We start from the raw sequence: 15,095 nt of genomic DNA, 5'->3' as shown, positions 1-15,095 counted from the left end.
TCTTTGAGTTAAAATCCATCACCCCTATCACTTCATGCCCTTGTAAAAAGTCCCTCTACATTTCTTTTGTAGGTCCTCTTTAGCTACTGCTTTAAGATCTCTGTGGATCCTTTCCTTCTCTGTGACTGGGATAACCCTGATTCATGTGCAGGACGTTGCACTTGACATTACTGAACTTGATGAGGTTCACACGAGCCCACCTCTCAAGACTGTCAAGGTCCCTCTGGAAGCCATCCCTTCCCTCCAGTGAACCTATGGCACCACACAGCTTGGTGAGGGTCTCTTTGGTGTATTTAAAGCCAAATGGAGTAATGGAATGCATTGACACTTCCAATGAGAATAAGCCCCCTATATGTACAGTGGGAGTAAAATTGTTCTCTGTCTTCAGAATAAAACAAAGAGATGGGTATGAATTTTTGTGACTAATACTTAGTTGTTGATGAGCTTTTTTTTCTATTAATACTTTTAAATACACTATTACTCATTATCTCCAATTGGGTTGAACAACCCTTCGGCAATCATTTAGTTGCCATTCATGCTTCAATCCTTTGTTTCATACCACCAACAAAACTTGCTGGAAGTGGAATTTAGTAATAATTCTGCAATCACATTTCTAATGAGACTTGTACTTTGAATGGACACTCAGTTTCTATATACATCTTTGAACCTTCAAAGTGAAAAGACAAGTGACCATTGCCAACAGCTGTGGGTGACATATAGATACCATCCTGTAAAAGGAGCTTTGTAGAACTAAGTCAGATTACCTCTAGAAACTTTCATATTCATATACATTCAGCATTGCCAAATGTAATGCCCATTAGAAAACACATAGTACTGAATCATTTGACCTGCAGTAACACCAACCAAGCAATAACTAACCTGAATTTAGGGAATGCACTATAGTATCATAACAGCATAATAGAATAAATTAAGGGTAACTCACTAGAAAAGTATTACATGAGTCAGGAGGCACTTACAGTAACATTTCACTTCAAAACAGCAGCAGGCTTTTGAAGCAGGTGTTCTGACTGTTCCCCACTTATCAAAAATCACAGAACTATAAAATAATTAAGATTTTAAAGGGTTTCTTGGAGAACCAATACTCTACTTGGATCAGGGCCATTTAGATCAGGATGGTAATGCTTTTTCTCCCATTCAAGTTTTTAACATCTCAAAAAATGGACATCCCAAATCTTTCAGGGAAACCCGACCCAGTGACTGGCCACTTTGAGTCAGAAAAAGTTTTATTTCTGATTTGGAATTTCCAGCTTTCCAACTCCTTTGTGTTATCTTTTGTCCCAAAATTGTGTGAAAGGGACTGGTTCTGTGTTCTCCACAACCTCACAGCATCTAGTCAGACAGCAATAAGATTCCTCCTGAGTATTCCCTTCTCAACCCCAAACAAACCCAGGGTTTTTCATACTTTCCTCATGCATCATGTACTACAGCCACCTCAACCTCACCCACTTTAGCAAATCAACACCTTTCTTATGCTGAAGAGACCAAAACAGACACAGTATTTTAGAAGTAATGTCAGAAGCTCTGAACAGAGAAGGATCACTTGCCCAAGCACACACTTGCTAACAGAGCTCTCCCCTTCTCCCCCCATGTCCCCATGTCATTCCCCCTGTACCACTCTGATCCCCTCCCTGGTGGGGAGGAAAATCTGGAAAAACTAAATCTTGTGGGTTAAGATAAATAGAGTTTGATAATTGAAACATAATATAATATCAATAATAATTATACAAATAATATCAGTAATAATAGTAATAATGAACTGGAGAGAGAAGAAGAAAACCTAAAACAGACAACTGATGTCCAATGCAATTACTCACCACCTGCTGACAGATGCCCAGACTGTCCCTGAGCAGTGATCTGTGCCGTTCAGCCAACATCTCCCAATTTATGTACTGGGCATGACATTCTGTGACATAGAATATCTTTTTGGCCAGTTTAAGTTTGTTGTCCTGGCTTCTTTTTCACCTACACACTGGCAGAATGTGGAAAAAATTGAAGGTCCTTGACTTAGACTAAGCACTACTTAGCAACAACTTAAACATCAATGTGCTATTAATATTATTCTTACATTAAATGTAAAACACAGCACTGTACTAGCTGCCAGGAAGAAAATTAACTCTACCCCAGCCAAAAACAAAGCAGTATGTTTGTCTTTTTCCAGTCGGTATTTTTTTTGATCCATGAAATAGCCTGAGAATTTATGATATGAATTGTCTCTGGATGAAACCAGCAGTTGGGCTCTGGGAGATCATGATGTATCCCAGGTGCTAAGGTGTCTTTAGTTCATAGGACAACAGTAGAGCTACTTCAGATTAAAATCTCCAAATGCACATAATGTTGCTTCTCCAGGCCCCAGCATCAGCTTGTAACTTTTGACTTATTCTTTGCTGATAATTATCTGACAGACACAAATTTGATTTATCTTCCTTTTAAAAAATCTTTTTTCGGATATCCTGAATGAAATAAATTGAATCAATTTTGTGATGAAAGAAACAAGCATAACGTACAAAATGAGACATTTATTCCACACATTTAACATATTATATGTGGGTGAGTGCATTTATTAATAAAGTTTCAGTTGTGTGAGTTAGAAACATGTGACCTCAGGAAGACGTTCCATTTTGAGTACTATCACTCCTGTGAGGATGACAGAGTTGCGTCATACAAGGTCCTCCTAATTTCACCGTAATGGAAATATTTTTTCATTTAAATAGCTATTGGCAATCCCATTAATTCTTCCTAACTTACTTGCTTTTTTCAATGTAATCTATTTACTGAAAAGAACATTTTTGATGTATATTTTTTCTCCATTTTATATTAATTGGTAAAAAAGTGAAAAAACAAGTAAAATTTCCAAATGTTGAAGCACCTGGGAATGCTTTTGTTACATTGTGTGCTTTGATCTGTAGGGGGTACCCTCTAGAAAAGTATTTGGAACAGCCATCTTGGGGTAAAAAAACATGAAAAGGCACGCGAGTGATAGTGGGATGACAGAAAAGACTTAGAACTGGTTTAACTCAGCTGCAAGTAAAGCCATTGATCATGGTGTAAAAAAATCAGAGCCAACACTAACTATTCTAAAAGTCCTACCCTAGTGCCTAAATGTATCATTAATCTTTCAGTTCTTGAGACAGGTATATAATACTGATAATCAGAGATGTTCTACCACACCTCAGTCAGAAGACCAGACTTACACATACTCTTTAATTTGAAGGGCCTCTCTGTCTAGAGAAAGTGTCTGGTAAATTAGATAGAAAAAAATGTAAGACTTTTAGCTCTCCTTTCAATAAACAGAACGTGCAATTTCGGCAGCATAATTATAGAGAAGCTAAACAGGTGTCAAGGTACCAGGACAGGTCATCTGAAATATCTTTAAATACTAACCAAACCAAAGCAGAGAGAAGATCAAGGCTTGGCTTCCAAGTTGCAATTATAAACACAAAATGAGTTCTTCTTAATTTGGGAGATACCAGGTCTGCATACAGCATTAGCCATTTTCCAGTACATTTCCATTAGTAATGTCTTTGCTGATTAGTTTTTTTCTAAATTAGCATGTTTATCCATTAGCATATCAATATTGCTGCCAACCATCCTCTTAATTTTTAGTTTTCTTGTTGCAACAAAAAAATTGCCAATAAAAGCAAGCTTTACTTGAAGCCTTAATTAAGTCTAGTACAATTCTTTTTTCTTTCTCTTTTAAGCTTGTTTAATAATACTGTGTAATATTTACTCAGATTATAGATTTGCTTTGCTCAATAACACCACATGCTTGATTAATCAAAAACTTTGTATTTTGGTTCAGCAGCAACACAAACTATAGTAGTCTGCATAGTTTGGAGATATTCTAATGAAAGTCATCAACATAACAGTCAAAATAGCTTTTTACATAATTCCTGAAGCTCTTCCTAAGAGAAGGTAGAGACTGATCCCTTTCAGACGCTCATACAATACTGATCCCACATTAACCTGCTGTCCCGGGTTAATGATAAAACTCTCTCTCCTCCGAGAGCGAAGGGCCCCGACACCCCCTCCCCCACCCACAACAGAACCTCTTAGATGGAAGTGAAGAAAAAACTATTTATTTAACAAAACCACGCAGAGTGCCCTGCAAGGCACACGGGAAGGGGAAAAAACAAGGTGAAAGGCAGTTATTCAACCTGATTAAAAAGTCCTTTTCTCAGACGCAGCCCCTCTCCTCCTCGCCCCCCACCCGGGGCCGGGTGGAGCTCCCCGGAGAGCTCTGCTGTCCTCTGGCCCTCCTGGGTCTCCGGGTGGCAAAGCAGATCGAAGAGAAGGGGTCCGAACGAGGAAAAAGAAGAAGAATGGAAAAAACGGGAACAGAGCTCACTCCGACCCCCGTCCAGCACGCAGTCTCTGCCGGGCGACGAATCCTCCCCCGGAGCGAGGCTTGGAGAAAATGTTTTCAAAACAACCCGCGTTTCTCTCTGCGGCTGGGTGCAGTTAAAGAGACAGGACCACACATTTTTACACATTTTTTTTCTTTCTTGGGCATATAAGCCAACGATAGGGGATAAAGGATTATCATATCATCAATCCAAGACATTCCACCCCTTATTCCATAGCGTTGGCTTAAGGCCCACCTTAACATCTTCCAACTTCAAACACACACATATATATATACACTTATATACATACATACACACATACATATATACATATATACATATATACATATATACACATAACTATGTACAAATAATGTCACGAACGGTGAACGGTGGTATGTTGCCATCCCAACCTTACATGTGGCCTTCACCCAAAATTAAATTTCCCTGAGGGACACATTGTGTTTTTCCATCTTCCTGCATTATCCACCAAGTACACCCTGGTCCCTGGGCAAAGACAACCCCACGGATGGGTTTGTCTTTATGTGAGGCAGAATCAATCCAGACAGTTTTCCCTAACAAGCCTCTGGCATGTACTGCTGGGACCTTATCTCCATCCACTGTATGTAGAAGCTCGGATTGGGCAGGACCTGCTCGGTTGATGGAGCCTCGGGTATTGACTAACCAGGTGGCCTCTGCTAAATGTCGCTCCCAATTCTTATAAGTTCCCCCACCCAATGCCTTTAGGGTGGTTTTTAACAATCCATTATACCGTTCCACTTTGCCAGCGGCTGGTGCATGATATGGAATGTGGTACACCCACTCAATGCCATGGTCTCTAGCCCAGTTGTTTATGAGGCTATTTTTAAAATGAGTTCCGTTATCTGACTCAATTCTCTCAGGGGTACCATGCCTCCACAGGACTTGGTTCTCAAGGCCCAGGATGGTGTTACGAGCAGTGGCATGAGGCACAGGGTAGGTTTCCAGCCACCCAGTGGTGGCTTCTACCATTGTGAGCACATAGCGCTTGCCATGGCGGGTTTGAGGCAGCGTGATGTAATCAATCTGCCAGGCCTCTCCATACTTATATTTTGACCACCTTCCACCATACCACAGGGGTTTCACCCGCTTGGCTTGCTTGATGGCAGCACATGTTTCACAGTCATGGATAACTTGAGAGATGCAGTCCATGGTTAGATCCACCCCTCGGTCTCGTGCCCACTTATAGGTGGCATCTCTGCCCTGATGGCCTGAGGCATCATGGGCCCATTGAGCTAGGAATAAATCTCCTTTATGCTGCCAATCCAAGTCTACCTGGGACACCTTTATCTTTGCAGCCTGATCTACCTGTTCGTTGTTTCGGTGTTCCTCATTAGCTCGACTCTTGGGGACATGGGCGTCTACATGGCGGACCTTCACAGGTAGTCTCTCTGCCCGACTAGCGATGTCTTTCCACTCTTCAGCTGCCCAAATTGGTTTTCCCCTACGCTGCCAACCAGCCTTCTTCCACTTTTCCAGCCAACCCCACAGAGCATTGGCTACCATCCATGAATCAGTATAAAGGTAGAGCTTTGGCCATTTCTCTCTTTCAGCAATGTCCAGGGCTAACTGAACGGCTTTGAGCTCAGCGACTTGGCTCGATCCCCCCTCTTCTTCCCTAGCTTCTGCAACCCGTCGTGTGGGGCTCCACACAGCTGCTTTCCATTTTCGTTTTGTCCCTACAAGACGACAGGAACCATCAGTGAAAAGAGCGTAGCGTGTTTCATCTGCTGGCAGTTGGTTGTATGGTGGGGCTTCCTCTGCACGGGTCACCTGTTCCAGCTCCTCTTCCTCAGTCAGACTAAAATTTTCACCTTCAGGCCAATTTGTAATTATTTCCAAAATCCCAGGGCGATTCAGATTTCCCATACGGGCGCGCTGTGTGATAAGGGCAATCCATTTGCTCCATGTGCCATTGGTGGCATGATGAGTAGAGGGAACCTCTGCTTTAAACATCCACCCCAGCACCGGTAGTCGAGGTGCCAGGAGGAGTTGTGCTTCTGTGCCAATTATCTCTGAGGCAGCTTGGACTCCTTCATATGCTGCTAGGATTTCTTTCTCTGTTGGGGTGTAGTTGGCTTCAGACCCTCTGTAACTTCGGCTCCAAAATCCCAGTGGTCGACCTCGGGTCTCACCAGGCACCTTCTGCCAAAGGCTCCAGGACAGGCCATGGCTCCCAGCTGCAGAGTAAAGCACATTCATTACTTCTGGCCCTGTCCTGACTGGGCCAAGGGCTACTGCATGAGCAATCTCCTGCTTGATCTGGGTGAAGGCTTGCTGCTGTTCAGGGCCCCAATGGAAATCGTTCTTCTTGCGGGTTATGAGGTAGAGAGGACTCACGATCTGGCTGTACTCAGGGATGTGCATTCTCCAAAAGCCTATGGCACCTAGGAAAGCTTGCGTCTCCTTCTTGTTGGTTGGGGGGACATTGTGATGATTTTATTGATAACCTCAGTAGGAATCTGACGCCGTCCATCTTGCCACTTCACTCCTAGGAACTGGATCTCTTTGGCAGGCCCCTTGACTTTGCTCTTTTTTATAGCGAAACCGGCTTCCAGGAGAATCTGGATTACTTCCTTTCCTTTCTCAAATACTTCTTCTGCTGTGTCTCCCCACACAATGATGTCATCAATGTATTGCAAATGTTCTGGAGCCCCACCCTTTTCCAGTGCAGCCTGGATCAGTCCATGACAAATGGTGGGACTGTGTTTCCACCCCTGGGGCAATCGGTTCCAGGTGTACTGCATGCCCCTCCAGGTGAAAGCAAACTGAGGTCTGCACTCTGCTGCCAGAGGAATGGAGAAAAATGCATTTGCAATGTCAATAGTAGCATACCACTTTGCTGCCTTGGACTCTAGCTCATACTGGAGCTCCAGCATGTCTGGCACAGCAGCACTCAGAGGTGGAGTCACCTCATTCAAGGCACGATAGTCCACAGTCAATCTCCATTCTCCTTCAGATTTTCGCACAGGCCAGATGGGGCTGTTAAAGGATGAGTGGGCCTTGCTGACCCCCCCTTGGCTCTCCAGCTCACGGATCATCTTGTGGATGGGAATCACGGCATCACGAGTTGTCCGGTACTGTCGGCGGTGCACAATCGAGGTTGCAATTGGTACTTGTTGCTCTTCTCCTTTCAGGAGTCCTACTGCAGATGGGTTCTCTGACAGTCCAGGCAAGGTGTTCAATTGTTTTATGCCCTCTGTCTCCACAGCAGCTATCCCAAATGCCCACTTGAGTCCCTTTGGGTCTTTGAAATATCCATTTCGGAGGAAGTCTATACCCAAAATACATGGAGCCTCTGGGCCAGTCACAATGGAATGTTCTTTCCACTCTCTTCCAGTCAGGCTCACCTCAGCTTTCACGAGGGTCAAGTCTTGGGATCCTCCTGTAACGCCGGAAATAGAAATAGGTTCTGTCCCCACATGTCTCGATGGGATTATCGTGCATTGTGCACCAGTGTCAACTAAAGCCTCGTATGCTTGTGGCTCTGATGTGCCAGGCCACCGAATCCACACTGTCCAAAAAATTCGGTTTTCCCTGGCCTCTACCTGGCTAGAGGCAGGGCCCCTCTAACCATGGTGGGTATTTGTGTTAGAGGTTCCTTCAACGGAATCAGACATATTGAGAAGAGCTACTTCCCTTCTGGTGGAGTTCCTTCTCTGAGTCTTGCCCTCCTTCAATTCACGCACTCGTCGTGCCAGGACAGCAGTGGGTTGTCCATCCCACCTGTTCATGTTTTCTCCACTGTCACACAGGAAATACCACAACACATGTCGAGGGATATATCCAGTTCTCATAGCTGAGGAGCGTCTGCGTGGGGTAGCAGAACCTCTGGTCTGTACTGCTGAGATTTGGAGAAGGCTGTCTTTAATCTCTTTACTGAGTTTCTCATGATTCTTCTCTATCTTATTTTCTAGTTTCTGCAGATTTGTTTCCACAGCTGAGATACTTGCATTCATTGGGCTATGCACGACATCTGCATACGCTCGGAGTTTCCTTGTCATATCACGCACAGTCTCATGCCCATCATCTTGCTTCATAATGGCTAAAGCAGAAGCATACCCTGATGGCCCAAGCTTTAGGAGTTTCCGCCACATCACAGGTGTACATTCTATCCTATCTGGGTCTATAATCTGATCTGGGTTTGCTATGTCCTCTGGGAAGACAATTTCTACCACTGCCATTTCTCTCAAGCGTTGAATCCCTTGTTCTATGGTTCTCCACTGGGTTTGTTGCGACTAGAGATCGTCGGGATGTAGGTATCTGTCCCTCGCAGCTCTGATAGCTCGTCTCCAGAGGCTGCTGCAGTCAGGCCCATCTCGTATAGTTTGGTTGATATCTGTGTCACGTGACACAGTCCCTAAATGCCTTGCCTCAGTAGCATCTAGAAGTGTAACATCGCCTGCAGCATCCCAAAGACGGACTAACCAACTAATCACAGATTCATCATCTCGTTGGACATAATCTTTTCTTAGGCTGTGAAGGTCTCTCACATTCATGGATTCAACAATGACCTCTGACTCAGTTGCTGGCCTTGAGGGTCCCTCCCCACTGTCATCTGGGCGATCAGTCTTAAATTGGGCTTTCCTGCTCCTTGTAATAGGAGCAACTGCCATTGGCTTAGGCTCCCTTACTTCCTGTTCTATAATATCCGACAGTGTACGATAAGCATATGCCAGGGCCCAACATATTGCACTGCAGTTGTCTCTGCACTTCTCTTTCAGATACTTCCCCACCTCAGCTGGTCTCGGGTTTTGTCCAGGGGGAAATTCCCAGTCTATTGGATCAGAGAATTTCTTTAAAGTTTTACCTATGTCCTCCCATACTCCACACCATTCAAATTTCCTCACATCTGGATTAGGTGCCTGCTCCTGCTCAGCCCCTCTGGACTTCTCAGCCCTCATTCTGGTAACACTGAACATCATATACACGGAAACTCCTAGGTAAAGCACCAGTACTACCAGGAAAATGGTCTCTTTAACATCCAGGGGAAACTGAATATTCTCAAAAGCTGATATACCAGATTTAAAGGGAAAGAGATGGGTGAGGAGGCAGGAAGCTTCACCCTCTACTTCTCTAACAGGTTGGGTAATATTACTAACAAAACTCCAAAACAGGTTACTAAAACTAGAGGAGGAAACTAACAGAGCATGTACATCTTTAACTGTTTCCCATACCTTCTTACAGATCGTCAGTATCACACACATTACTATAACAAGCCGGAGTCGTGTCCCTGATTGGTGGAAATTATACATTAGGGACAGGATTGCCCCTACCTGTTGGTAGGGAAACAAACCTATGTGCCAAACAGACAGTATTACATCAAACAACCTCCCATCAAACAGCATAGTGACTACTGATGGCTGTAATTCAATACCAAGCGTTTAAAACCAGAATGCAATTATTAGGGTTTTTTCTTCACTTTCTCTAACCCCACAAAAGGTGTAGAACAAGTAATCAAGGCCCCACGTTGGGCGCCAAATATGTCCCGGGTTAATGATAAAACTCTCTCTCCTCCGAGAGCGAAGGGCCCCGACACCCCCTCCCCCACCCACAACAGAACCTCTTAGATGGAAGTGAAGAAAAAACTATTTATTTGACAAAACCACACAGAGTGCCCTGCAAGGCACAGGGGAAGGGGAAAACCAAGGTGAAAAGGAGTTATTCAACCTGATTAAAAAGTCCTTCTCTCAGACGCAGCCCCTCTCCTCCTCGCCCCCCCCGGGGCCGGGTGGAGCTCCCTGGAGAGCTCTGCTGTCCTCTGGCCCTCCTGGGTCTCCGGGTGGCAAAGCAGATCGAAGAGAAGGGGTCCAAACGAGGAAAAAAGAAGAAGAATGGAAAAAAACGGGAACAGAGCTCACTCCGACCCCCGTCCAGCACGCAGTCTCTGCCGGGCGACGAATCCTCCCCCGGAGCAAGGCTTGGAGAAAATGTTTTCAAAACAACCCGCGTTTCTCTCTGCGGCTGGGTGCAGTTAAAGAGACAGGACCACACATTTTTACACATTTTTTTCTTTCTTGGGCATATAAGCCAACGATAGGGGATAAAGGATTATCATATCATCAATCCAAGACACCTGCTGAGATATTTCTGATCAATGTCTTGCATGTATGAGAAGGGCCAACACCAATTCTTCCAAAAGTTTCTTTTTCTTCATGGTCCTCTCCTTTTGTATCATCCATATTTTTTTCATTGCTTTGATATGTTTAATTATATTAATTTGAAGTCAGTCGCAGCAGAATAGCTCAGACTTTGTTTAACAGAAGTATACAGAGAGCTGGCTTGAGCATACAGCAATGCCAGCTTCTACTGTCGACACTGTTATTCAGGACTGATACTCTTGTCTGACATAATTAAATCTTGACGGTAATTATTTCTGCTGATTCCTGGTAGACTGCTGTTAAAGATATGCTTATCCACTTTCAAACACACTATCTTATTAAACTAAATACATGCCAGTAATTACAAAGCTGCACTTTTTAAATTTGGGGTTTTCTAAAAGTCTTTTTAAAATACGAAGATAAAGCTTTCCCTAACAGGATCCCCTGTGTTTTAAAACTCAGACAGCGCCTGATATTCCAACACGTGATATGAGAGATAGAGAGAGAGAGAGAGAGAGGAAGAGAAGGCATGTTTGCATGTATGCAGTACAGGTTATTGAGAAATTTTTGTTTTATAACTCAGTAGGTCAATTTGTATTAAAATTATATGGAAATGTTAATTTTCACTGCTTGGTGTCACCTTCTTCAAATAAGAAGTTCCCCTGAGCCATCATGTTAATATATTTCATATAAAATGGGTATTTCCTATTTATTTCACTGTTTGACGGTGGGAGACAGGGAGATTTTGGATATTGGTCATGTTAAATAATTAATATTTCTTTTTACTTCATAAAGTTTTCAAAATATGACAAAGGATAAGTAAGGAATGAAGTTGAGAATAAAATTGGATGAGAAAAGTAAGATCAAATCTGCCTCAAATGTCTGAATAATAATTTAATATTATTATTAAATATTACCTTTAAACCTCTCCACTATTCATATCTAAGAACATAAAATATTTTCACAATACAAGTACATTTAGCATAAGCAAATGTTTAAACAAAAGAACGAGGAATTTTAATGAAGCACCCTCAGGAAAATGTTTAAACTTTGCCCTTAAGTTTACTTTGTTCACTAATAGGCTTCTATTTCTAGTACTGAGTAGGAAGGATAGGTTCAATGTGTTAATAAGAAAAAAGTAATACTATTTAATTAATTCTGGCTGAACACACATGGTTTAATATACTTGGCAATATCATTCTATCACATGATATGATAATTTAATGGAACTTTTTTATTTAAATTGCTGGCAAGTTTATGAAATTATAAAGCAAATAGGCCATGCACTTGGGTGTAATTGACTGTATAAATGTGTTTTATACTATACTGTTGGCAAATTAGCCAATCCCTGTCACAGAATCAATTATTATCTAGCTGTATTCTGCAAACACAATAGCAGAAATACAGCATTTTTAGGAAAAAAACCCCACTACAATTGTTAATCTTACATTGTGCATCTTAAAGTCAGGCAATAAACATTCATACACTGTATAATCATCTTACAATAATGCTGCTGCCAAATGAGTGCACATTTAAAAATTCTTTGTTGTTGAAGAAATTCCTTAACTGGAGGTGCTAGTTTTGTTTTTATTTGTCTTTTCTTCTTCAGATCAGTGAAGTGAGTAATACATATGTCAGTGATTCAAAAGATATAAGGCTTGACTGAAATTTCCAAAGCTACTTAAAGGGACATGGACTCTCAGTTTCTCTTGTCACTGTATCAACTCTAACCCCCACCTAATGACAGTTTTGATAATCTGAGGGCTGTAGCAAAAATTGCAAGATGTATTTCTCATGTTTTAAATGTATGCTGTTGTTAGAGATCAGGGAGGGATTCCCAAAGAACTGGACATTTAAAATATTTCCTTCTGGTTCCAATAATAATGGGAAATTGCTTGTCTGTTTTATATGTCGCCCTCCAAGTACTCGTATCTGAATTATAAGCAACAATTAACATAACAACTTCTTGATGGTGTAAACATAGGAACAAAATATACCTGTTCTGCTACACAACCCAAAAACTGCTCTTGTAGACTATATGAAAAGCATAGTGGTTCTGAGCAAGTACGAATCAAGAAGTCTGGACTACTGTATCACCAGCATGCCTCCCTGTTTCTGCATCTCTATTGTACAAGGACTTGGATCAGCAGTTTATGGGTTATAGGAACTGAGCAGCTACTGAGCAGCTACAAGCAGTTTCACAAGGCAGATGTAATAGTACTTCTGTTCACTGGAAAGAAACAATGCAAACTTGCAGGCAGATGGTATTGTTCCATGAATGTTATCCTGTGTCCATATGTGGGGTTTTATACTATGATCTGTACTGCAGCTACAAAGTGAAGGATGCTCTCTGCCATCCAGGTGCACAGAACTGCATCTTATATGAGCATCCTTCAACTAGCTCACGTACTGAAACAGTTTGGGTATTATAGCAGACAGCACAGGCCCACCAGAAGACTGACAGGTTCTTGGAAGCTGAAGCTCACACTGCTATGACTTCAAGGCTGCAGAGTCACAGGCTGTAGCAAATAAAGCTTTCTCAGGGAAGCCTGTGCATACCTGTGAACAGATGCATGGTAGATATCCCCAGCACCCTTAATGACATGCAGAAAGCAAGTTGTTTAGAGCTTTGAAAGGCTCTGCAATTCTTTTACGTATCTTTACAGCACTTATGTGGGAAAATACCACCATCCAGCAGAGAGTCATCAGAAATATTCTGTTGTTCTAGGGCTCCAAACTCAGCACTCTCAGTCTCAGCTCCATTATTTACCTAGACATTATTCTTTCCATGGAACCAAATTACTGATACTGATTTGAAAACAAATCTGCCAAAAGGGAAGGTATCAACCATGTGCTTCTGTCTTAGAATCAGCCCCGCTGAGGACACTCATGAATATACTGCGCATATTTCTTATGAAATTGAACCATGATCCAGCTAGTAGTCCTCTTAGAATAGTACTGCTTCCTGTAGTTTGTAAGTAAAGTACTCAATTACTGTCCAGTCTTGTATTCCTTATATTAAAGGTTTAGACCAAGAACTTTTCTGACTTCAAAGTCTGTTGTCTGTGCTGGCTTCTGAATTTCAGGCTCTGATCTGAACTCAGATCTTAAGTTAGGATGAGTGTTTTTTTCTGGATCCTACTCTCCCATAAATGTTAAAGTCACTAGTCTGAGGTGAAATTCTGTCCTGAGCTTCTCAAGCAACACCTGTGAAAAGTGTCCTGTTTGTTTAACTGACAAACAAAGCTCAGGCAAAAAAGATGAGATAAATGAAGTAGAAAGGTGAAAAAAACAGAAGATCATTATCAGACTTTGTCAAATTTCTTCTCCACTTCCTTAATCTGTTTAATTTCCTCTGATTCCTCCTGTTACAATTTTGCTATGTCCATTTTATCCAACTTTAGTGATCTCACTTGCTGGTGAAGTAATTTTGAACTCTTGTGCCTGAAAATTTAATTTAATTGCATGTAAAGGAAGAAATGCATGTAAAGGAAGAAATATATCAAGTCTGGGGACCAGAAACTATTAGTCATATTATATGTACAGCTGAAATTTTAGAAAGAGTCGTGCCAGTCATGATTACTAAAATGCAAATCTTTGGCTGTGTGATTCATTCTATACTCAGGATCTTAGGGATAATGGCATCACCCTGAATTATAATTTTTAAATTACAATATGGCTGGGACATCTTAGAGAATAACTTCAAACAGGGTTATAAAGATACACAGAGTATATTGTCAGGAAATAAAAACAAGTAAGATTACAGCCCAATAAATGCCTGCAAATGAAAGATCTGTATTTCAGATTTTATTCTGGGGCACAGAAATTAGGTTTGTTTTAACAAATAAATGAATTTTAAAAATATTATTGTTATCCAACCTCACACCACACGTTGAACCAGTTTTAAAGAAAAAACAAATCTCTCCCCCTGCAAAAATCAAAAAACAAACAATCCACGTAATTATCACTGTTTCATTGGATAGAAAACAGTGAGGAAATTAACCTAAGGACTCAGTGATGGTTACTGAGCTAGGACAAGAAATTTTTCAAAGAAAAGAAATAAAATGGGAATAATAAAATAACAGGGAAGACAAACAACCTCTTCAGAACATGTTGTGGGAATAACGTAATAATGCTGCCTTGTTAGCCAAGTGCTAGCCAGTACCTGGGGCTCTGTCCTCTGGGAGAGAACTGACATCATGTGTATCCATCAGAGCAGTCTGGCTTATTCGAAACAGGAATTTGGACTCAATGATACTTGTGAGCTCTTTCACAATCTCAGGCTATTCCATGACTATGATTTATAAAAAACTGTTTTAAAATCCTGTTTCTCTGACTATAGCAGGAGAAAAAAAATTAAAAACCCAACACAATAGAGCATATCCTTTTTAACCACACATAAGTGTTCCTCCCCAGCAGCTTCTTGTTCAAGTAGCTCTCTGTGCTCGACCCCAAGGCCATTCAGATAATTCAGAGACAGAAAGACCCAGAGACATACAGCCACTTTCCATAATACTTTATTGAATAGACTGTACACCCTAAATGGAAAGCTGAGATGCTGTAATTGATTCATTATTCCTATTATTTATTA

The sequence above is a fragment of the Lichenostomus cassidix genome, chromosome 2, assembly GCF_008360975.1.
Source record: "Lichenostomus cassidix isolate B80296 chromosome 2, HeHo_3.0, whole genome shotgun sequence".
NCBI lineage: Eukaryota > Metazoa > Chordata > Aves > Passeriformes > Meliphagidae > Lichenostomus > Lichenostomus cassidix.
Note: the sequence above shows the minus strand (reverse complement) of the source record.